Here is a 25,926-nt window from a genome sequence, read left to right as displayed (position 1 = left end):
GTTACAAAAGACTAAACTTTGGAATTTCCTCAGCAGCCGAAATATTCCAGGAGGTCATACGCCAAACCATCAGGCACATCCCGAACTCACTAATATACAGTGATTACATACTGGTCTATGGATCTCAAACCCAAGAACATGACCAAGCCCTGGATCGAGTGTGCCATGCCCTCCTGAGGCGCATTTAAGGTTGAACAAAGACAAGTGTGAATTTCACCAATCCACTCTCAAGTTCTTTGGCCATGTGTTTTCAGGGGCAGGAATGAAGCCTGACCCCGAGAAAGTCACCGCTCTCAACACTACCAAAAGTCCTCAAAACGTCAGCGACGTTCGATCATTTCTAGGAATGGCCAGTTACTGCTCCAGGTACAACCATTAGCCATCCACTTCGTGCCCTCACGAAACAAGGACAACTGTTCGAGTGGAGCCCTCAGTGTGAGAGAGCCTTCTAAGAGATCAAACAAGCAGTGGAATCAGCGGACAATTTGGCCTACTTCAACACCAAGTGGAAAACAGAAATAACAGTAGATGCCCGTCCCGTGGGTCTGGGAGCCATTCTAGCCCAATATGATAATGACATGGAGCAACGCCATATAGTGGCTTATGCCAGCCGCAGCCTGTCTGACACCGAAAGGGCCTACTCCCAACCCGAGAAAGAAAGCCTAGCGGTAGTGTGGGCCTGTGAACATTTTCATGTGTTTATCTTCGGCAAGCACTTCAAAATGATCACCAATCATCAGGTCCTGGTCACCATTTTTGGCAACCCCAAAGCCAAGATGCCGCCCCGCATTGAAAGATGGGGTCTGAGACTGCAAGAATACACGTTCACCATCATTCACAAACCCGGGAAGGGTGAGAATCCAGCGGACTATATGTCCAGACACCCGCAGGCATCTCATGAGTCACGTCCCTCGATAGCTGAGGAATATATCCATTTCGTAGTAGATGTAGCCCAACCACCGGCAGTCCCAATAGACGCCATTAAAGATGCGACGGTGCAAGACAATATCCTGCAAAAGGTAATGCGCCGATTGCGCACGCACCGTTGGAGACATGAGAGTGAGGATGAAGCAAGCGATCCTCAAATATGCCAAGAAATGCAAGCCTTCCGACACGTCAGTGACGAGCTGTCAACCACCTCAGAGGGGCTCCTACTGAGGGACCATCGGATCGTAATCCAGAGGCAGCTACGGCATGGAGTAGTCAACCTCGCACATGAGGGTCATCGTGCAGTAGTTGCCACCAAGAGAGCTTTGAGAGAGAGAGTATGGTTCCCACAACTAGATCAAATGGTTGAGCTCACCTTGAAAGACTGTCCTCAATGTCAGCTGGTTAGATCCGTAGAACCTCCAGCTCCTCTTCAAATGACTCCATTGCCGAAAGGGGTATGGCAGGAACTGGCCATGGACTTCTATGGACCCTTCCATTCAGGCAGGTATGTGGTGGCCATCATCGACGAGTATTCAAGATTCCCCATAGCTCGGTTTGTGCCCTCCACAAATGCGTCCAGCACAATTGCCGTGCTGGACGAGGTGTTTGCTGCATGGGGTGTTCCCAAAGAACTCAAAACAGACAATGGTCCGCCGTTCAACAGTCATGAGTTCCATGACTTTGCGAAGCATCTAAACTTTCGACATCGAAGGGTTACGCCGTTGTGGCCGCAAGCCAATGGCACCATTGAAAGATTTATGGCCACACTCAAGAAAACCTTCCAGCAGGCCACGCTCGAGAAAAAGGACTTGCAAACAGCTCTAAATGAAGTGCTAAGAGCATACAGGACCACCCCACATGCCACCACGGGGAAATGTCCGGCCACCCTTCTGCTCGGCGACCCATCAAGACAAGGATCCCGATGTGGGAAGGAGCTCCAGCACCGGTGTCCCCGACTCACACCCATCAAGAAACAGCGAGAACTGATCAAGCGGAGAAAAACAGGATGAAGGCATATGCGGACGCAAAAAGGCCCGCAAAGTCTCGCTCTCTCCAGACCGGGGATTGGGTCCTAGTGAAACAGGAGCAGACCAAGAAGACAGATTGTCGATTCAAGAATGAGCCCCTGTCTATCACTCAGCAGAAAGGCACCATGATCACTGCCGAGTACGGGCAAAGAAGGATTACTCGAAATGTGTCTCATTTTCAGAAGTGCACACCAGGCCTGAAAGAAGCACTTGAAAAGGACACAGCACCACGTGATGGTAGCAGACTAAGTTAACCCAGTCCCATTCTGAGATGTGAAAGGCCACCGGAGAGTGCGCCTATAGACTCTGGACCATGTCTCAGACCACGACGAGACATACTCAAGCCAAAAAAACTAATTGAGGAAATGGACTAGGAATAACTCCAGCTTTGTTGTTTCTTTGTTAACAAGGGGGGAGATGTAATGTTGTATGCAGTCTAGTAGCTGGGATGGGAGGAGTTTCGGGGTTGAGGGAAGAGGAGGGGCAACAACAGGAAAGGGGCAGTTAGAGTAGGGACAGGGTCAAGAGGAGAAGCAGGAATAAAGCTCTTATAAGTACATCTACATTGTCAGTCGTTATTGCTGCCACGACATGACAAGACTGTGGACTGTTCCATCACGGGCTGATGTGATGTCTACTTTTATTATGGTATGGGATTTCCTTGCATATTTTCTGAATACATATGTCTTTGATCCCCTTAGCTTTAAGAGGCTGGCACTGAGTGCGGACTTATTTCACTGTTCCCCAGCCCTACTGTATACTTTTGCGTCATCATTTGTCTTGCTACTTTTGGGCTGTGTGGGCAGTTTTGGGGGTATTCTTCAGATCGCATGGCAGTATTTCAAATGCATCTTGCGCATCTAAAATGGGGCCTCAAGCGGCACTTTGGTACATTTCTGGATTCTTTCCCTCACTTGTAATCAAACGCCGTTACAGGGAACATTTTACACTGCCTTCAATATCAGCATCGCAAGTGTTATCCGGGATATTTGTGAGATTTGTGAAGGTGACAAAAAAAATGCTGTCATTCTTCCTGTTTGACTTTGTCAGTGTGTTTTTAGACATGTTATAAAGCAAAAAACAAAACAAAAAGTGCTCTAACGTGGTCCAAGCTGGCTGTGTGATATTGTTTTTTTCTTCTTTACTTTCAGCCATGTTGCACAGCATCCATCGTAACTGTGTAACAGGTCTAAAAAACATTGATAAAACCAATAGATCTAGCATAGGCGAAACCTATTGGCTTTGCCGATGGTTGTTTTAAATATATTTGAGAGATGTCAGTGGTCCCTTAGACCACTGGCTACTGTGAAACAAACCTTTTATAAACATTCAGAAAGGAGAAGCTGCCCTGATGGGACAATCAGAAAGAAAGTAGGGTATAAGAAGTAGGCAAAGAAAAAAACAGGAACATGGTCTGTTCAGAATAAACCTCTCCTTAGGCAGGTCATGCTTGGAAGCCGTGGAGCTGGTTACAGTGTTTCGAGCCAGAGCAGAGATAAACTGGCTCAGAGTCTGCCTTGGGAAGGAAACTCAGGTAATCCTGAGCTTTTGTGAATGGGTTACCACCCCAACTTGTGGGTTGGGAGATTTTCAATGGTTTACGACTGCTATTTCAGTCCTAAACCCCGTCCTAAATTAATACATATGAATAAGAATCGTTATGGGGAAGGGTCGTGTCCTACACGTCCCTTCTAAATAGCATTTCTTTATCCATTTCTATAACCATTTCCAGAGTCGGAAAAAAACTAAATGTAAGTAAGGCGCTTGTACGAATACCATCCTGTCTTTCCCTGTGAGGCATCCACTCCTAGGGGGCCGTTGTGGAGATTAAGCAAGCTATCGCCCAGAGTTGCAGCGTGGGACTCCATGATTAGAATAGGCACCGAGGCGAGAATTATCAGGTCCGTGGAATTTTTGAGCCCAAGACCTGCCGAGGCGAGGAATTGAACCCTGGTCCTAGGTGCATCAGGGTCTGCCGCTCTAACCATTGAGCCACACTTCTCCACAGACTAGAGTCAGTGTAGTATATCATAAAAAGTAGTTTTGGTGTTGCCAGGTCTACTTGCAACCACAAAAGTGATTTGTACATCCAGCCCTTGGTTTGTAGCATAAATAGTGCTGTAAATATTCTTTTTGTTGGGCCATTTCAATTGTATTTGGTGGAGAAACCTTTACTGAATACAATTTATATGCATCCAAAGTGGTCGTGCATTGTGAGGCTGAATTAAAACATCGCCCAGACCTTTAATTAGCTCCCAGTACAGCCCCAGAAATCACAGTTGGTGCAGAGTAACAGGTATGTATTGTTCTGTAAAACAGCCGCCTGATTCAGGTAACGAGTCCTGTTTGCGTGATCCATCCACCAGTTGCGTGACTCCAGCAGTTGTGGGTTTGACTGTCAGAATGAATAGTCTTCATTCTAAGACCCTCACGAAGAGAGAGGTGCGGGACCACTAGATCGGTTAATCTCCCTCCCAAATGACTGATACAGCAGACACTATAAATCCAAAGGGCGGGTGAATTCGTGCATTTCATTCTCCCTTCCGGGATTGCCCTGGTGAATTGTGCAGATGAAAAAAGCACTCAGACATCCATTCCCCCCCTTTAGCTGTGAACACATGTTCAGGGCTCAATTCTGGTAACAGTAAATCGCGGTATCAGGGCCTTAGAAGGAAGCTAAGCCCTAGAGAGCCTGATGTATTAACATTGTTCACGTTGCAAAGCCTATAGAGGGCACGGCGGTAGAATACGAGCTAGTGAGAAACCACAATGCAGCGTATCAAAAATGAAATTATGATTCGCACATCTTGTGACTCATAATAACAGACTTGTGATGCATTCTGAATAGCAAGGAGAAGGATTGGCTCCTTCCCCTTCCGCACATGCGATTATGAAATGTTCCAATGGTTTACGAATTGCGACTGTTATTCTTGAAAACGTACCTACTGCATGCCAGACAATAAACGCTAGCTTCTACTGCTCAAATGACAGCTTGGGCCATTGGGGTGAGCTGACAGTGACCGCATGGACTGATGCAGGCTCCCACAAGTCACCTTTGCTATGCAAAACTTGAGTTTCAACACTGAAACAACTGCCCACTTAAGGGATACTAACAGAACTTCGCGAATCCTGAGAGGCAGGTTTGATGTCCCTTGCAGCACTCCATCACTGCAAATCAGGGCACAAGTCCTAAAAAAAGAAGTGGGGGGACACTGTCACCGGAAGTGACGTCACAGCAGGAAGTGACAGCACGAAAGGTGGCTTGCACCATCAGGCTCATTGCCTCCCCTCGCTCACCCTTTAAATGCGATTGCATCTGAAAAGCCAGCGCGTGAGCAGCGTGCTGAGTGAGCGGCGATATCGTCCCTGAGAGGCAAAAGAGTGAAGTCCAGCTGTTTGGCATGGGGGACGGCGTCCACCCGGTAAAATAAGTGGGGGGACGCCGTCCACCCACGTGGTACCCGGACTCTAGCCCTGCTGCAAATGCAGCTAATTGAACATGGTTGTGCAAATAATTTTGTCACGTGAATATTGGCGAAGCAGAATGTCTGCAGATGCCTGCGAGGAAAGCTCTTTGGGTAGATGTTCAAACATTTTGCGCTGCGTTAGCAGCACAAAGACACTAACCAGCACAAAATGTTTTTGGGGAATTTACTTTCCAGTGCAAGACTTGTTTTGCACTGGAAAGTACTCTAAAAGTAGCGCGAAGCACTGCTTTGCCTTACTTAGACCCAAGATGCGTTACATGGGTGGTACATGGCCTTTTGACGCAAAATCCTATCCACAAACATTTGCAGACAGGGTTTAACGCCAAAAGTTAACACCACTTCAAATGAGGTGCTAACAGGAGAAATGTTTTTTTTTCTCCTTTCTTTTCTGACTTTGCATGTGTGCTGCACGCAGCACACATGCAAAGTGGGAAAAGCTTTAAAACTTGTCTAAGCAGGGTATTTTGTTCAGGAGGGATAACCTTCCTGTAAAAAACCTATGCTAGGCTTAAGCACACACCCTAGCGCTATGGAGCTAAATTGTGTGCGTGGCGCTCGGCAGCTGAAATCATCACCGGCACTAGGGAGAGGGGAGGAGAGAGCCATATCTCGGAAGATATGACGCTTTCCTGCTCCCTCCCAACCACGCAATGTAGTACAGCCTCTTTGGGTGTTGCATTGCATTGCATGTATTTTTTTTAATCTCCCCCATAGTGTGCAGGAGCTGCTGCGACGCAGGCTGGCTATTGGTAAATTTGTTCTAAAGTGCCTCACCGGTGAAAGCACAGATCTCGACCCATTTCCTTTACTTTAATGCCTATTTAACAAATTTTACAAAAGCAAAGATAATCACTTCCTGATTGTGCTTGATAAATCCTTTAAGTTTTCCGAATCACGTTTTCATTTTTCTTAAGTATTCCAAAAGGTATGTTCCAGCACTTGAAGAGGATCAGAAATAAGACAGTTAGTAGCCTCATTAACCAAGCCCACTATAATTTTGTCATCCTCCCAAGATACCAGTTCACTGAATTTCGACCTCTTGGTAATTGACAACATCCAGAATCTTATATTTTACACCCATCACATCCCTTGAACCACATCTCAAATTGCAAACTGCTTGCAGCAGCACCCTTAGCAACCAGGAGAAAGCTTCACCATTAGCAAATGCTTGTTGGTCTCAAAGCATTGTCCCACATCGGATGAATGCCATCACTACTGGCACTGAACGGTTAAAAACCAATCAAGGCTTGGCGAATCAGAAAATCCAATGTTCGCAGGAGCAGCCTGTACAGGTAAACATAAATGAATAAATAAATAATTTTCCCTCGTCGCCATCTGTCGAGTCCCACCCACCCAAACCCCACTGCGCTTACCTGCACAGGCTGCTCCTTAAGGTTTGCACCCCTTGGGTGAAATCTATGACAAGTGCATGACGCTAATCTGACACAGCTCGACCTGTAAATGTTATTAATTATTTGTGTATTTCTATTCCATTTCGATTGCTACTACATACTTGATGTTTTATACAAATACAAACAACAGAAGTTACCTAATTTCATAAGGCTCATTTTATCGACTTAAAAAGAATAAAAGGTAGAATCATCCAGGATTACATTCAAACCCGATGCCTTCAGGTTGCTCACAAATCGATTGAGAGGTTCCTTTAGTGATTTTTTAGGTCTCGCCTAGCAGACAGCTATTAGTTGTCTGTTTGCCCAATATCTCTTGCGGGCCACAAAAAAACCTACCCATTGCTTACTATTGGTTGGCTTTATTGTTGATTTGATTCAAAAACATTATTCGTCATATATAAACAGCCATAAATGTGAATACAGGACTAAAAACAGATCCAAGCAATTAAAACCTGTATGCACAATCGTAAGCAATACCTAAGATAATTAAATAAATAAATAACTTCATCCTTATTCACTGTTTACAATTAGTAGACCTTGAATCAAGTTAATAGTTCTACAATCCTCCAACATTAAAGCAGACCCTGCTATCATTCAAGTCAAGCACGAATTTAGGGTCAATCATATGTGATCTAATGTTCCGTGCTACCAAAAGGGGTTTTAGATAAAAAAAACTTCTTAAATTTGTATAAAAACACAGAATAACATACTTTGCTTGCTCTGCCCATCACAGGGACAGGGAATCGAATATGGAGTGCAGGATATTATTGTAGGGATGGCAACCAATTGATGGACAGTCCCACATCTGAATCAAGTTAATACAAAATGATTCTATAAATTATTAACCCTAGATAAATAGCTTTAACGACCCTCTTCCAGCATTAGCGATATCTAAAACGTAACCGTTGACTTTCCCGCTTCAGATCTCATACGAGATTCCCTTTGATGATTCATATGGTATCTTTAATAGACAATTTGATTAAAGAATTCACCTGTGAAGGATTGAACTGAATTGACATCTTAAACAGACTACTAAAAATGAAATTGATGTAACCTGACTAAGTAATGCTTAAGGCTTTGTCCAAGGACAGACAATGTAATATAATTGATTTGGTGAAGCTGGTCTCGTCTTTAATCCAAATAGAAAGCTAAAGCACAAAGGACGTAGCATGAGCAGGTCCTCTAAATACTAAAGGCCAACCTCTCAGTGAGCAATTTCCGCAGAGGTTCAGATAGGTAAACATAATAAATGTTTTTTAAAACAGTTTTCTTTGACCTGCAATGATTTGTTATTTTTAAAAACCAAACGCCAACCTCATAGGTAGCTGTAGCAACTACTCTATCCTTCATAAATCACTACCATATCTCTGATTGGGCAACTGCCCAATTTTGTTGAAAATCCCATGTGCACTTCTACTCATTTTAGCTCTAACATTAGCTAGCTCATTCAGGCTTGCCCTATTACTTACATATGTAATACACAAATAGCAGAAGGTGTTAACAGGAGCTATAGAGGTTTTGTCAATGTAGAAGTATCTACATGTTTTGGTTCGTCACCGTATATCATGGTAAAAGTTTTGGTTTTATTAACCACCAATTTCCTCGCAGAGATAAATTCCCCAAATGTTTTCATTAATCTCTTTAAGTCAACTAGTGTCCTAAAAATCAAAATAGCATCATCCACATATAAAAGCACTGGTATAGGTCCCCTGCGACTCGTGGAGCATCTGCTTGGACCACCTGAAGGGCCTTGCCCACCTCATTAATAAACAGGGAAAACAATTGGGGGAAAAGGACTCAACCTTGCTGGTTGCCTCTTTTCACATTGAAATCAATGGTGCACTCCCCATGGGGGCAAAACCGAACCTTACTTGTTAACTTCTCATACAGCCTGGCCAAGAAATAAATGACTGGTCTAGAGGCACGAAGGGCAAGCAAAGTTGGCCAAAGGATGGAATTATCTACTAAGTCAAATGCTCTGCTTAGATCTGCAAAGCAAAGGCACAATACACCATCTTTAACACGAGAATATTTACCTATTATCAGATCCAAGTTCACACATTGCTCTAGAGTCCCCAGCCCTTGCCTGAAACTGAACTGTGCCAGTGAAAGGATAGAGTGTTCAGATGCCCATTCCTCTAATCTCTTTAGCAATGTCTTGCTCATTATTTTCACCAAGTAATCTAAAAGCGATATTGGGCAATAGTTTTTTGGTTCCGATGATGATGGAATTACATTGGTTGCAGCTGTGTTAAGTATCCTGATACGAATTGGGCCCCACAAGTCTATAGCAGTTTTAAAGATGTCCACTGGGAACCCATCAGGGCTTGGTGCTTTCCCCCTACACTTTCTTTCAGGGCTAACAAAACCTCATTGATGGTACTATTCAATAGAAGAGGAGTCCAGCAGCACAAAACCGACTGGTTTTACGCGCACTCACCGAATTAGACTGTTTGAAACTATCTGAAAAGAGGACCACCCAGGCATCATGCGGAACATGGGAGATTACCTCTGGGTTCAAGTCACTCTTTAAGAATGGTGAATTAACTGTATCCCAGAAAAGTATCTACCTTGTTAAGCCTCATGGGGCCATTATCTCTCGTAATAGTAAAACACACGTTTTGTCAATCATTGTACTGTAGGGTACTCAGTGTTTGGAACCTACTGCATAAAGCCAGGTGTGGGTAGGGTGGAAGGTCTGGGCCTAGAGCATTAGACATATTACTGTCACTCTCATCTCCTTGCTTCTTATTCAATAACTTGTCATCGCCTTCTTATGTTTGTCTCTTACCTGGAGCTTAGCATGAGAATGAATGGGTTTTCTAGCTCTCGCCCTTGTGGGCTCCTTCCCACTCCCCACACAACTGTTGACTTGTATGCTTTTTTCATCTCCATTCTCTTTCCCCTAGTTGCATTCCTTCCCACTCCTTGGCTTTTCTTTTTCATAATTTGTTTGGCCTCCCCTGGGCATTGTCTCAAGTAGCTCCCTTCCTACCCCCTACTTAATCCAGCCACCCACTCCTGAACTGCATTTTGCTGCCAGACTGCTCCACTGTGCAAATATAACTTTTGCGCAACTAAAACTAATTGCTTTTATTTATTGATTCAACTGTTGTCTATTATCTTGGATTAGTAAATAGACCAAAAAAATTGTGCCAATGTCATTTCATAGCCAGCAGCATCGTTCTTTTGTTTCTCCTTTTTTTTGGCAGATACTACACAGTATCTTTGCCAATGCTTGTTTAATTATCCAGCTAGATGACCACATATTCTCGCCTGATTTCATTTCCCAGTGCCCTCTTGAGGAACTATGTGAATGTCTTAAATTAGCTGCATAAGATCATCCAGCTCACTGACAATCTTTGATAGCAAAAGAGACCTTAAGCATGGTACACTGGGATGAGAATAAAGTTGATCGGATGTCTGTGGTTGTTACTAGTGTTACCTGGTAGGTGATATTCACTAGTTTAATTACCTGATACATTTATGAGAAGGCCAATGAGCATATCTTTTGTGCCCACAAAATCATTATTGATGCATATTTCGGTAGAGAGAGATTTGGGGAATTGGCCTAAAATGGCCATGCTTTGGGCATAATAACAAGCAATGAAGGTGACTTGTATACATCACAAGGCATCCATAACTTTATGTTGCTTGTTTGACTACAGCTTAATGCTTAACTTCCAAATTTATCCTATTCCCATTAAAGATTTGAGCTCACCATGTGATAGGATCCCCTCTCTAACGTTTGATGATAGAGTGGCTGACGATTAGCAACCTATGACGAAACAATAGCTAAAGTAGGATTCCATGTATGCTTAAGTGGACAAGCTGTCTAAATCAATATCTGCCTTATTAAAACACTTCCATGCATATTATCCACATTTTGGATTTCCTCAAAAGATAAAAGCAATAACAACACTCGCATTCCACTCTCAACCATGAGAGGATTGAACAGAATTCAGAATTCAGCAATAGTGTTTGTAAATGTAAACATACAAACACACATCTTTCCTGTCCTGAAGGCTCTCCATTGGCTCTTAATCACGAGAAGATCCTCTTCCTTGCTATTATGCATCACCCACAGAGTGATAAATAGCAAAGGACTAAAATTCATTCAATGAAAAATCACCAAGTACTGCTAACCGGAAAATGTACATTTCAGGCTGATACCTTATCTATTAATTCTAGTCAACAGGAATAAAAATCATTACTGGTACTACTTTATATATTAAAGCCACCAAATTAGTGAATATCTTACATGAAAAAAATAATTAGATCCACTTAGAATAACTCAGAGTTTAGAAGACTGGTTAAGACATGGTTATTCCCATAGTGATCCATCAAAGAATCTCTGTAATTATTGTTGGAAATGTGCCCTTTCTGCAGTGTCATTCTGGATTCTTTTGCCTTTTTACTGAACCCTGTTTTTTTCTGTCTACAGAATACTGTGCACTTTCCTATTGTTAACCAGTGGCAAAGTGCTTGTGCTCCTCCTTTCAACATGATACATTGGAATAAACATGATTGGTTTATTTAATTTGCCTATAATTCCCTAATGTATGGTACCATGTGTACCCAGGGATTGCAAAATAAAGGCTCCCAGTGGACTGCAGCACTCATTGTACCATTCACTGCACTGCACAAGTCCCAAGTACAGCGGTCCTCTTTATTGACAATACAGTGTGAAAGCCTAATTGTCAGGTCTGCTGGGTTTACATATAACAGTAGTGATGCAGTTCAAAGAGTGAAAACAGGATGACAAACACATTTTTGTGTGAACTCTGTTTGGCTGCCAAAAACTCAGCTTTGTTTTACCAGATGTTTGTCTTTGAGGTTGTTGTGGGTTCAGGGCCTGTATCAAATTTGCTTTTATTGTTAAATGTAGTAGGACACTAGGATTACTATAGTAAACTCCCCCCTACACACACCCTAGTCAGAGATCACAAGTTGAAAATGCCCACAGTGAGTAAGGTTATGACCGGGAACATTTACTCCATTGGTTAGGGTGTACCCAGGAGGCATTACGACCCACTAGCTTGTGTCAGGCATAAATGTTGCATCTTCAGACACCCACTACAGAACTCTTCTGGACCGGTCGAAGAATAGAAGATGATGGGACCTGCTGTCTATGATTTGAAAAAAGCCCTGAAGACCGGACCTGCTCTCTCTCTTATACCCAGGACAAAGAAGTGACTCCAAGGGTCATAAGGCTGACCTCCTGTTAAAGCTTCAGGGATACAACAAGGTACAAGAGACCTGTTCCTACAACTGCCCAGCTGACCAGAGGCAACTGGACCTGGACTGGACTCTCCTGTTGGCCTCTGCCTGACACCCAGAGAATCTCCAATTGCCTCCCCTGATGCCTTGGAGGACTTTAGAAGTATACTCCTGTGGTAGATTGGGACTTAAGGGACTAAAGGTGAAAGGTAAAATCTTTGACCAGGACAACCCGGTTAATGTATTCAACCTGCCCCCCATTGCAGTCAGTGTCAGATAGAGCCTAGCTCCATTTTTAACATGACCATTGACTATCATTGGCACTTTGTCCTTCTTAGCTCTATTTCTAGCTAAAACTCATATCTCCTCTTCCCCTTATTGGATTTTTTTTTATTTTGGTGTCCTTTGGTTTATTAAATATGACTCCAGTTTTCTTTACATTCTATAGTTTTTGTTCGACTTTATTACTGTTTTAGTACTGCATAAACACTTTACACGATGGCTCCAAGTTAAGCTTGTCTGCTCTGTGGTGTAGTTACCAGTGAGTTCTGCTCAGGTTCATTTAGTGACTTTAGTGTTTCACTCTAACAAGATCTGTTGGTATTATCTGAGGTGGGTGCTTATCCCCCTCAACTAATATCCCACTTTCTTTCTTACTACATGTTCACAAAGACAAGGGCTAACACAATGTTTGACCTCTTTGACTACCGCAGATGCCCCTGCAGTGTCCTCTAAGATCAAGATGAATCCAAATAAGCTCAGTCTCATTACAAAAATCTCACAGTCCTATTACTCAACTATGATCACTGTGATCAGGTGAGAACCAGGTGAGAACCAGTACATAACAGACTGATCACAAACAATTGCAGAGATGGTTCACTCCTTCGATTCTTACTTGCCTAACCCAAAGGACTATCTATCTGAAGTTAATCATGATAGGTAGCTCACATTAGAAAGAGCCAAGTATAAGGTCAAGAAGAATGGGAATAGTCTTGGCTATTAATGTTATGTATCAAAGGGCAGTTTCAATCCCATCAACAGCCAAATAAAACCAGTGGTGGCTACCTTTGTCCGGAGGTGGTGGGGTGGGGGGAGGAATGATAAAAACAAAAACAGTACCTTCTTCGCTGCCGCCGCACGTGTCTCCTCCGTCCTTACTCTCTGCCACTAGAAGCATCAAGGCTCCCGGACTCGCCCAGCCAATCACAATGCTGCAGGAGCAGCACCGGGATTGCTCTGAGCAGTCTGTTTGGCTGCTCAGGTAGTACCTGGGAGGCTGGGCATGTTCTCTACTGGGCTGTGCAACACAGCCCAGTGGAGAACATGCCAGGTGTGCATGACTGTTTGGTCGACCCCAAAGGGCCAAGCTGTCATGCGCACTTAGGGAGGGAGTGCAACCCACTCCTACTCCCTCTGACGGCGGCAAGCCCCGCCCCACCTGACGTTGCTGGAGTCCCGCAAAGAAATATAAAATGATAATAACTTCTTGTTAGTATCATTTTATTTTTTGTTTGCACTGCTCAACGAGTATTGGGGCGATGCTCCTCCACCTTAGCAGAGGAGTCGTCACTGAATAAAACACCATAGATGCTACAGCAAAAAGCACCTTCAACTATCAATACTTTTTTTTCCAGTTTTTACGTCCTCACATTGCATGCTGCCTCAAAAAGTCTACTTTCCACTTTAGTTCAAAACACAGCATCAAACATTATTGTTGACATATTAATCAAATAACCCTCTCCTTGCTCACACTCAATCCTCTACATCCCTTACTCTGTCTGAGTGTAACCTGCTCTGTCACATCCCTGCCTGCCTTACTCTCTGTTATTGTATTTCTGCAACGTGTCCACACCTCATTCCTAGATCACACTGTCTCTTTCTTTCAAACCATATCCCTACAATCTAACAATAGCCTATCTACTCATCCTACTCACCATTTGCATTAACCCACACAAATGTTCACTTATTGCTCCCACTAAATTAATATATCTAAACAAATTGAGTAAATGCATGGAATAGTTTGATTCTACTCACAATAATCAACAATAACCAATGACAATAAAAGACCACTGGATTAACCAATAACCGTGGACTTCTAGAGTAGAATCCTACCCTCTATAAAGCACTTCGACACCTCATAAGGTGTAGTAAGTGCTGGAAAAAATGCTATTACAATGGATTTGCCAAATAATCCATTATCTGCTACAGAACTTGCACATTTCACCAAAAAATAGTTCTTATCTAAAATAGATCAAAAGTTACTAAGAAAAGTGCCAAACCATGGTTCTGCACAAAGACAGAACCGTTGCAATGGTTAACTAATGGCTGTTCCTATTCAGGAGATGCACTGTGGCACAGGTCACTAGCCAACAGGACTACGGCAACACCCTGTACGTAGGAATCAACGCACACCTACCCTACCAGGTAGGTTTCTCCCCCTCCGCACAGTGCCGCCTGTGTCTCCCTGCCCCAGCTGCCGCTGCTGAGGACGTTCAAGGCACTCCTCCACCCGAACGGCTACCACCTGCGCCTCATCCCTGGTGGCAGTGGTAGGCCGTAGCTAGGTTTGTTCATCCTTTGCTTTATTGCTTTTATTGTATTGCCTGTATTTTCATTGTTGTGTCTGTGACTGCTGTTGTCTGTCTTACCCCACTGCCTGTACGTGGTCTGTGCTCCTGTTTCTTCCCTCTGTTCCCCTTGCTGTCCCGTGCTCTCTATGCCTGGTCTTTCCTTCTGTACCCCTCGCTGCCCCCATGTCCCTGCCCGGTTTTCTCTTCTGTTCCCCTCGATGCCCCAGTGCCTATCTGCCCGTTCTGCCTTCTGTTCTTAGGTGTCCGTGTATTTTTGTATTCGGTATCTTTCCTCTGTGCCACTCGTTTTTCTGGTATTTCTGTGCCCTTTTTGCCTTCTGTGCCAATCGTTTTTCCCTCGCTTTTGTACCCCTTTTGCCTTCTGTTCCACTCGTTTTTTGTGCCCGTATGCCTTCTGTGTCACTAGTTTTTCCCTCATTTTTGTGCCTCTTTTGCCTTCTGTTCCACTCATTTTTAGTGCCCTTCTGCCCTCTGTGCCACTCGTTTTGCCCTCGTTTTTGTGCCTCCTTTGCCTTCTGTTCCACTCATTTTGTGTGCCCTTCTGCCCTCGGTTCCACTCGTTTTTTGTGCCCTCTGTGCCACTCGTTTTCCCCTCGTTTTTTGTGCCCTTCTGCCTTCTGTTCCACTCGCTTTTTGTGCCCCTCTGCCCACTGTTCCACTAATTGTTTGTGCCCTTCTGCCCTCTGTGCCACTCATTTTACCCTTGTTTTTTGTGCCCGTCTGCCTTCTGTTCCACTCATTTTTTTTGCCCTTCTGCCCTCTGTTCCACTCGTTTTTCCCTTGTTTTTTCCCCTTTTGCCTTCTGTTCCACTCGTTTTTTCTGCCCTTCTGCCCTCTGTTCCACTCGTTTTTTGTGCCCTTCTGCCCTCTGTGCCACTCGTTTTTCCCTTGTTTTTGTGCCCCTTTTGCCTTCTGTTGACTCTTTTTTTGTGCCCCTCTGCCCTCTGTGCCCCCTGTTTCTCTCGCGTTTCTGTGCCCCTTTTTCCTTCTGTTACCTTCGGCATCCCTCACCTCCCTCGCCGCTGCATCCCTTGCAGCCCCGCCCCAGTGACTGCCCACTGCCCATTCGCTGCCCCCACCTCCCGCCTCCAAGCTGCTCCTCCCTCCCACCTCCCCATATATGGCGGCAGCTGCACGTCCGCACGCAGCGGGCATGCCGCTGGCGCGGCGAAGGCACCTAAGGCGAGCCCGTCTGCGCCCGCCTTCGCCTGGACCGCGCCCAGCGCCAGAACCCGTGGCCACCGCATCCGCTACGACGACTGCCGCTACTACGACGCTAGGACTCTGCACGCTCCCAACTCCGGGCGGAGCCACACCTGCTTCAAGGCCGCCCCGAAACGCACACACGCCCCTTCACCTGCAAGAACTGCAGCTACACCAGCCTCAAGCCGACGAACCACCCACCAAGAAAGACCCCAACCACCTCCATTGCATGCTACTAAACACCCTTTCCGCGTGCAAGCATGCCGCCAAGCTCTGGGACCTGCTCGACACAACATCCTCAAACGTCGCCTTCCTGACAGAGACCTGGTTACACGACTCCTCCGCACCCGATCTCGCCATAGCCATCCCAGACGGCTACAAGATCACCCGCAGAGACCGCACCAACGGAGTCGGAGGAGCAATCGCCATCGTCCACAAGAACAGCATCAGGGTCTCGACTAGCACCAACGGCGCGTTCCACACCGCCGAACACATGCATTTCCAGAACCACACACACACCCTAACTCCACCCTCAGAGGCACCCTCATCTACCAACGACTCCATCGCCAACTTGATCAGCACGCACGCCCTGACCTCCACCGACTACATCCTCCTGGGACACCTGAACTTTCACATTGAGAGCAACAACGACAACAACTCCACAACCCTGATCGCCAACCTCGGACTGAAGCAACTCATCACAACGCCCACCCTCTCTGCCGGCCACACGCTCGACCCTGTCTTCTCCTCAATCCTGCACGTCTCCATCAGCCACACAACCGAACTCCTCTGGACCGACCACCGCTGCATCCACTTCGCCTTCCAGAAACCCACCACACACCAACAGATCCCCCGCTGCAGTTGGAGCAAAATCACCGAAGACCAACTACACGCAAACCATGCTCTCAGCCCACCCACCGAACCCTCCAACACCGACAACACATGCCCACAGCCTCAGACACTGGATCGAGGACTGTGCCAACACCCTCGCCCTGCTGAAGAAACCCCCCCACAGAGACACCAGTAAGAGGGTTAGCTGGTTCACCCCAGAACTCCTAGCCTCAAAGCAAGCCTGCCAGAAACTAGAGAAGAAATTGCACAGTGAACAAACTCTGGACAGCCACGCAGCACCCAAGGACACCATCAGCAACCACCACCACCTCATCAGGGCAGCCAAGAGGACCTCCTTCAAAGACAGCCTCGACAACAACGCACACAATAGCAAGGAGCTCTTCAACATCGTGTAGGAGCTCTCCAACCCCAGCTCCAACACCAACAACATCCCGCCGTCCCAAGCCCTGTGCGACTCCCTTGCCACCTTCTTCCACCGCAAGATAGCAGGCATCCATGACAGCTTCAGCTTCCAGACGGCCCCAACAGACAGCAATACAACAGACCCTCTGCCCACCATCGACCACGACCCCCTGCTAGCCGGGGCCAGCGTGCTCACAATCCACTCCGGCTCTCCATCAGACCATTCCCGCACCACGTCTTCAACAGAGCAAACAGCTCTATCGCACCCCCCCTACGCAACATCATCAATCTCTCCCTCGAGACCGCGACCTTCTCAGAGATCTGGAAACACGCTGAGATCAACGCCCTACTCAAAAAACCTAAGGCAGACCCAAGAGACCTCAAGAACTTCTGGCCCATCTCTCTGCTCCCCTTCCCAGCCAAGGTCATCTAGAAAACCGTCTACAGACAGTTAACCCGATACTTCGAAGAAAACAGAATCCTGGACCCTTCCCAGTCAGGGTTCCGCAGCAATCACAGCACTGAGACTACCCTCATCTCCGCCACCGACGACATCGGTACCCTGCTGGACAACGGTGAGCTGCAGCACTCATCCTCCTAGACCTCTCTGCCGCCTTCGACACCATCTGCCACCGCACACTACACACACGCCTCCATGCCGCAGTGATCTGAAACAAGGCTCTGGATTGGCCCGCCTCCTTCCTCTCAGGCAGAACCCAAAGCGTCCGCCTCCCCCCATTCGGTTCCAAAGCCTCCGAGATCTTCTGCGGCATACCCCAGGGATCCTCCCTCAGCCCGACGCTTTTCACATTTACACGGCCCGCTCGCACACGTAGCCCGACAGCACGACCTCAACATAATCTCCTACACCGACAACACTCAGCTGATCCTCTCCCTCACCAAGGACCCCATCACCGCCAAAGCCAACCTCCACGAAGGAATGAAGGCCGTCGCCGACTGGATGAAGACCAGCCATCTGAAGCTGAACTCGGTCAAGACTGAGGTCCTCATCCTCGGGTCCAATCCTTCAGCCTGGGACGACTCCTGGTGGCCGACGGCACTGGGGGCAGCCCCGACACCCACCGACCACGCACGCAACCTGGGAATCATCCTCGACTCAACGCTCTCAATGACCAAGCAAGTCAACTCCGTCTCCTCCTCCTTCTTCAACACCCTCCGCATGCTCTGCAAAATCCACAGATGGATCCCGACAGATACAAGAAAGACAGTCACCTAGGCTCTCATCAGCAGCAGACTCAACTACGGAAACGCCCTCTATGCGGGAGCCCCGACCAAGCTCATCAAACGACTACACTGCATTCAAAATGCCTCGGCTCGACTGATCCTCGACGTACCATGCCATGGCCACATCACCCCCTACCTGTAAAACCTGCACTGGTTCCCCGTCAACAAGAGGCTATCCTTCAAGCTCACACAAGGCACTCCACAAGACCGTCCCAGCCTACCTCAACAGACGGCTCTCCTTCTACATCCCCAACCGCCAGCTATGCTCCACCGACCTCTCACTCGCCACCGTCCCGCGCATCCGAAGAACAACCACCGGTGGGAAATCCTTCTACCACCCCGCCGTCAAGACATGGAACATCCTCACTCTGAGCCTACGACAGAACCAAGATCTGCTGACCTTCAGGAGGATACTCAAGACCTGGCTGTCCGATCAGTAGCGCCCCCACTCCCAGCGCTTTGAGACCCTCGCGGGTATGTAGTGCGCTTTACAAAAAATATTGATTGATTGATTGACCTCCTACAGAGACTTCTGACCATACAGATCGCCACAGCCAGACTTATTACCGGCCTTCCCCGACAAACCGACATCAAACCCCACCTCAGGCAACTCCACTGGCCCTCCACACAGAAGAGATGCCAATTCAATATGCTTACCCACACACACAAGGCTATACACAACGAGGACCCACCTACATGAACCACCCCCGGAACTTCGACCAACTGTCGAGAAGACTTTGCTCCACCTCCCTTTCACTTGCCCATACCCCTCGCATCTACTGAAGCAGAAGTAGAGGACGCTCCTTCTCCCATTTCGCAGTAAAGACCTAGAAAAACCTCCCCATGCGCTTTCGGGTCATCACCTCCCTTCTGGGATTCTGAATGGTGCTCACGAACTGCCTGTTGGAATAAGCCTTCAGGACCTGCAAGCGCCTGGCTACCCTATTGGGTCATTAGCTGCGCTTTATAAATCCTGATTGATTTGCTAATGACATTACCATTGCTTATTGCTATATTTAGGTGTTAAACTCGTACTAATGAGGTACAATCTTGAAAAGTATTAAATAATACATGTTGAAAAGACAAAATAGCAAGCTAGTACTGTTGCAGATGTGCCACATTATGACTCATCATTTGCCTTTTCTTGCTCCATAATTTTGTCAACCCTGCTGCCTAATCTAATTTGGTCCTCAATTATTGCATAATGCTAATTAATCTATCAGTGTGTTCTGCACATGACTGTTAATTCAAATAGCATGGATTTCCTCACTGGTTAGTGCTGTTTTGCATGACATAGTTGGCAGTGCTACTTTTTCTACACGACTGGAGTTTAACTTGTGCAGAATAAATACAACTATAGTCTCATGTTGGGCTGAGAGGAAAGAACGCCCAGGGCAAAGCATGACACAATCCACTATATTCTGCTCGATGTGCTTCTTACCACAAACATACATGAATTTCCAAATCTTATGTGATTTTGCTTCTCCATTCCCTACATTTACGATGGTTATGTCAGTTGAAGGGCATCGTATGTAGTATGTCAAATAATTACAAAAACATGGAAAAACTGAAAATAAACATAATAAAACAAACAAAACTGAAAAAACCCACTAAAATAAAGGCAATATTTGTGCCTAACAAAGAAAACTACACATACCTCAAAACATGTGTAACCGTGGGTAAAAAGGATCTGGCAAAATGCATGCTCGAGCAAACCGATTGAAACCAATTGAAAAGTGCACCCAGGTAACACATATGTTATTGAAAAGGAAAAGGTACACGGCATCAGAACACACATGCAAATATAAAGGTCTAACACATCAACCACAGCATGTAAAACGACAGAACATAAACACAGAGAAAAGCATCAATTATATTATAAACAAGTCTGGCATTGACACCAGTCTTTTGGTCTTGTCAATGCTTGTTTTGTATTATTATGGTTTTTGCTAGACTTCTTTATTTGGACAGTTTCCGGACCCTTGTTATTCAAAAAATATATACACATTGGCCAAAAACTAAAATATTTTTGGGTCCCAAAAAGAACACATTGCCATGTAATCAATAGACCTATGGGGTGCATATATGCATCATGTGAAAGGACAGAATGTCGTCACTCACAATGAGATTAGCCAATGCATTAAGGGGACTGATCTACTGCCTCATAATGCATGCTGTATTGGGTGGAAGGAAATGTGAATGACACAATAACAGAACAATGGATGGAGAAGGCTGGCTGAAAGCCCCAACAAGTAACTATATTGTACATATAATTTTTGTAAAAACAAAAGCCTTTGGCTAGTGCCAGACCCAAAAATAACTCAAAAAGCAAAGGAAGCTCAGCAATGGAGGAGCGAAAGGAAACAGAGACAAAACAATAAAACAATGCTGTACATTTTTAGGTCGAGCACAGTGCATGTTCTTTCTGTTGCAAGGCATATTCAGCCACATGCATCAAGCGATTTTGGAGTCGCAAACGGTGCGAATCGCAAAAATCGGCCGTTTGCGATTCCAAAATCACTTTTTTGGATGCATTAAACAATTTTTTAGAAATTGCAATTTTTTGTGATTTCTAAAAATGCGATTGCATTTAAGAAATCGCATTTTAGCGATTCCTTAAATGCAATGCATGAATGTTTAAAAAAATGCGAATTCGCAAATAGGGGGAGCAAATTAACACGAGGTTAAACCTCGGGTTAATTTGCGAAATCTTTCAAAAATGCTCAAAAAAGCATTTTTGAAAGTGTCATGTTACACAAACACATGTCCTTTGGACATGTGTGTGTGAAACTTGCACTAAAAAAACATTTCAAGGGTGCAGGGGGGGGGGTCCTTTGGACCCCCCTCAGCACCCTTGAAATGCATTAACAAATTGCGATTCGCAAAATGAAAATCGCAAAATGTTAATGCCTTCCCATTGATTCCTATGGGCCTTTTGGTCCATAGGAATCAATGGGAAGGTTTTCCTTAATTGCGATTCGCAAAATGTGAATCGCAATTAAGGAAAATTAAGAAATCGCAAAAATATTTGCGAATTATTCATGCATTGCCGTTTGCGATTTTTAAATTGCAATTCCCTAATTTTCGCAATTTAGGAATCGGAAACGGGTGCAATGATGCATGTGGCCGATTGTGACTTACCAAGAACATACAGGGGCTTGGAGACTGCCCAATGCTTACCATTGGTTGGCTTCCCTTGTCACTCTCATTTGTTTTCCTTCCAATGTATGCCCCAAGATGGTAATCTTGTGTTTGTCCCTCCCTTGGAGCATTGCTTCTTTACCATCACTTTGATTGGCTGGCATCACTCTTACATTGCTTGCTTTTGGGCACTCCTATAGAGCGCAGCTGTTTTTGAGACTTCTTCCTCGGTTGCATGAGTATCTTAGTCAGGACAAACTTTTCTAGCACCCTAATTCTCTGCACATCTTGGTAGTAGGGGATGTGCACAAGCAACGAGGTGAGAACATGTTTGATAAAGAATGGTTAGGACATATTTCTATAGGACCCTCCACACGAGTACCCTGGATGGATATTGTGTTTGCAAGGGGCACACCTACTACAATAGTGCTACCCAGGGTCCGGCAGGGATCAAAAGTGGTCTCCCAAATTACTGCTGAAAGTCATGTAGAATTTTGAATGCCCTCATTTGATAGATTGGATACAATTACTCTCACATTATGGTGATGGTGTGTAAAACTAAATATGGAGGTAAGGGCACCTTCCCAGTGCCTACTTGGAATTGAAAGGCATTGTGGCATAGCAGAGTGACTAGAGAAGGAGGGCGGACCACTAACTCTTAAGAGGAGTTCTTCTGCTCAAGCACAAATAGCATCCAAAGTAATAGAGACCTCCTCTCTGCTATTCACACACCTAGGAGTACATTTTAAGATGTTTGCCAACTCCTATCCTCTACTCACCTACAGTCACAAACGCAGGGGTTGCTCAATAGTTAACTGTGTGATGGAAAGTGAAGAGCGCTTCATGCTGGCGGCCACTCCTTCCCACCGGAAATGGGTGCCCCACTACCGCCTGCTTCACCCGCCTCCATCTGGGCCCCAAAATGAGGGGGAGGCCAGGCCACCACCCGATTCCCCTGAGATTTTTGCACAATCTGTGGTCTTTTTGACTTTTTAACCTTTTTGTATTTTTTTCTTTTCAAATACACCAAGAAGCATCCGGTTTTCTTATGACTTTTAAAGTTCTTTTTTGATCCCGCCATTTTTTTGCTAGTTTAGTTAGATCGAGGGTCGTTCTTAAGTTTAAAGTCGAAGCCCAGTTTCCCTCGTCCACCCTTTACAAGCAGCAATGAGATGCAAATCCTAGGGTGATGCACACCAAGGAAGGATTACTCTTCACTATTTGCTTCCTCCAGAAGATGCCAATAAAACTATGTGGCTAGATTGATTGACAGTAACCAATGGGCCGCCTGAAGAAAGGCCCTGCCAGCTCTTGAACTCCGTAACACCACAGACTCCAATACTGAGCAGGCAGGAAAGGAAGAGAATCACTGGCCTAGAGGGTGCATATGTGACTCTATAGCTCTGCGATCTCACTAGCAGACGGTTACCACAACCCACAGCAGGAAAACGACCGTGCTTGTGAACTTTCATTACACAACTAACGTTTTTAAAATACAGACCTCATATTTGGAGTCAGTCACTTAACCACTTTAAGACATGCTTGTGGCCAGGGTGTAGTGATGGCTCGGTTAAACGGAAGTGATTGTGTTTGAATGTTTTGTCTTTTTAAAAATTGTCCTCTTTAAAAATGGAGCTCTAGAATATTAGAGGGTCTGAATCCGCTAAACTCAGTCTATGTGTTCAGAGCGCAGCCCATGGTGCGGACAGATTTCTTTTAGAGACTATCTTTCAAGGGATGTAAGAAATAATAGATGTTCCGGTAAAATTGCAGTTTTTTTTGCCTTATCAATGTTTAAATGAGATCGTTTAGACCTAAAACGGGGTTTAAGGTCTACTATAATGGCTCAGCCAAAGTATATACTGTTTTAAAATTACATGTCTTCACTTTCATATTTCAGCCCAGGCATGTCCTGACAGAAGGACCGAAAAATAGACAGGTTTGAAAAATGTATGTACAGTCACTTTATGCTTACTGTTATCAGCAGTTATAACCTCTGCTGAGTTACAAATATTTACTTTTATGAAGAAGAATATATAATTGTATTAGTTCTGACTTATGTCAGCCTGTTCAGACAATATTATTTTATTGTGGCAATTGGAAAATTGCGATAAAGACGTAAAATATTAATTAGTAAGATCACCATATGAAAATATACGTCATTCCAAATATTCTTGACTGTCAGTTTGATAATGTGTACAATAAAGAAACCCTTGTATTTACAAACAGCGCAGAATCTGCCATTCCGTAACTGCCACAATCCCCACAAGTCGGATAATTCTGAAGCATCATTAAATACACGCATGCCAGTGAACATTACCTCAAATTCAATTTTTTTAAGACAGTCATAAGCCTACAAAGCAGTCCCTCATACATTATCAAAGTATATAAAATTCCTTTCTGGCTGTACAGATCTACCATCACAAAACAGAAGTTGGTGAATTCAATTAGGCAATGGCCTACAGTGGCCCAAAATATATCTAACACATTTTTAAATGTAAATGTGGTAAGTAGATATCTTTCAGGGGTACTTACCCACATTAACGACGGCTACAGACCAAAGAAAGTCGTAATGAGTATGCCCTGAATGTTGGCTTATGAGAAGTTCGGATATGATTTTTTTCATCCAAACTTTATCAAAGTTCTCTTGTTTGTTGGTTGTGTAAAGATTGCATGTCATCCTACCTGTCCTTTAACACATTGTACCCAGTGGACACTTGAAGGTTAGGCTAGATGAACGTTAAAAAGGTACCCTGTGATTCTATTTTTTATCATGTGAAGTATCACTTCATTGTAACCCTAAATATCAGCACCATCTCAACGCCACACCACACTTTACAAAATACATGTTCAACATCGGGACGCAAATTATACTTTTGTGATTTCCTAGTTACACAAAGCAAGCTATTTCAATACGGCAGCATTAGTATATCTGTGAAAAGCAAATTACATCCCTAAAAAATTCTAACCTCTAATTGAGGCAATTAATGTTTTTATATTCAGTCCCATTATAAGTTTTTCCTAAAATAGACAATTCTTACATAGACTTTAGCTTGGAGTTTAGTTTAGTTATGAGCTATACTCTGAGTGTGAGGATTGGACCTCACTTAGGGCTGTCTTCACAAAGGCATTTTCTTGAGGCCATTAATGGTACTCCCCCAGTACTTTTTATGTACTCTTATGCTTGTCGGTGAGTTCTCTCAAAACATTAAAAATGGGAATAACATGTTATTCAAGGAATATCCATATACAAATAGTACAAATAGAAAGGACTGAGCCTTCTTTGCACTTTTACAAATAGAGAGTTGGGCGTTTCGGGCAAATTGACAAAGACAGGCAAGAGCATGAATGAGAGCACTAGTTTGCCCAGATATCAAACCTGTACAGTCCATTCAGAATTAGGGACTAAAAGGCCAGTGCAGACAAATCTCCACTGGCTGCAGGTAAGTAGGCATCTGGGAAGAATGGGGAAGTATTAGGACGCGACTGGGCTTCGGAGAGGCTGGGAGGCAGAGACAGACTATGAAACACAAAGGTGCCTAAGGAAGGCCATATGAAATCCTGCTCCATTCTGTATTTATTTCAATAAATGTCCAGATAGGCTCATCATAAAGGCTGCAGCAAGGTGGATGCACTAAATTATTTAACTCAATTTAAGTTCGGAAACCCTATCGAAGCACATGGTGCACTATTACTAAAGGGGCCTGGGAGACCCCCTTCATCTGTAGGTCAGACTCCTGCAGCCCCAGAGAAACAGCACCCCTCACCCCCTTGAAGAGTCCCCTGTTCAGCCTAAGATCTATACATCTATGTGTGATATGGGAGTCTTGGGGCCCACACCACTTTCTGCAGGGAGGTCTAATCATTTTGCATTACACCACTGTCAGAGGTGGGGCTCTTTTCCCTCTTCTGTGGAGAGTTAAATATTGTCTATAAAGAGATATTGGGGTGGAAGTCGTTGAAACAATAGGTGTTCTAAGGACCAACCTTATCCGGGCTAGGAATTTAGAAGTAGTATTTGGCTAAAGAATTTAGATGATTACAAGAAGAAATCCCAAGCAATGGTTGAGCATTAAGGCTCTCATTACAAGTTATCCAGTAATCCTGATCTGGCTGGTAATGGGAGTTACTATCTAAATCAGGATTACGAGATCTACCCAGTGATTTATTGAGCGGGTGGTTGCAGGTTGTGCCCACTGGCACTAATTGTTTGTGAAGTGGCACTTATGTTTCCGCCTCGGAAATTTAGCGAGAGCAAGAATGGGAAAAATACATAAAGTGGAAAGATGGAGAAAGAGAAAGATAGGAAAAAAAGTGACAAAGAAAGAAAGCAGGGATGAAAAAGAACCTGTAAGACAGGGGCAGCTCCTCCGTAATGGCAGAGGAGCATTGCCCCACTGCTGGATCAGCAGAT

The sequence above is a fragment of the Lissotriton vulgaris genome, chromosome 3_1, assembly GCF_964263255.1.
Source record: "Lissotriton vulgaris chromosome 3_1, aLisVul1.2, whole genome shotgun sequence".
NCBI classification, from domain to species: domain Eukaryota; kingdom Metazoa; phylum Chordata; class Amphibia; order Caudata; family Salamandridae; genus Lissotriton; species Lissotriton vulgaris.
This window is presented reverse-complemented; position numbering follows the sequence as displayed.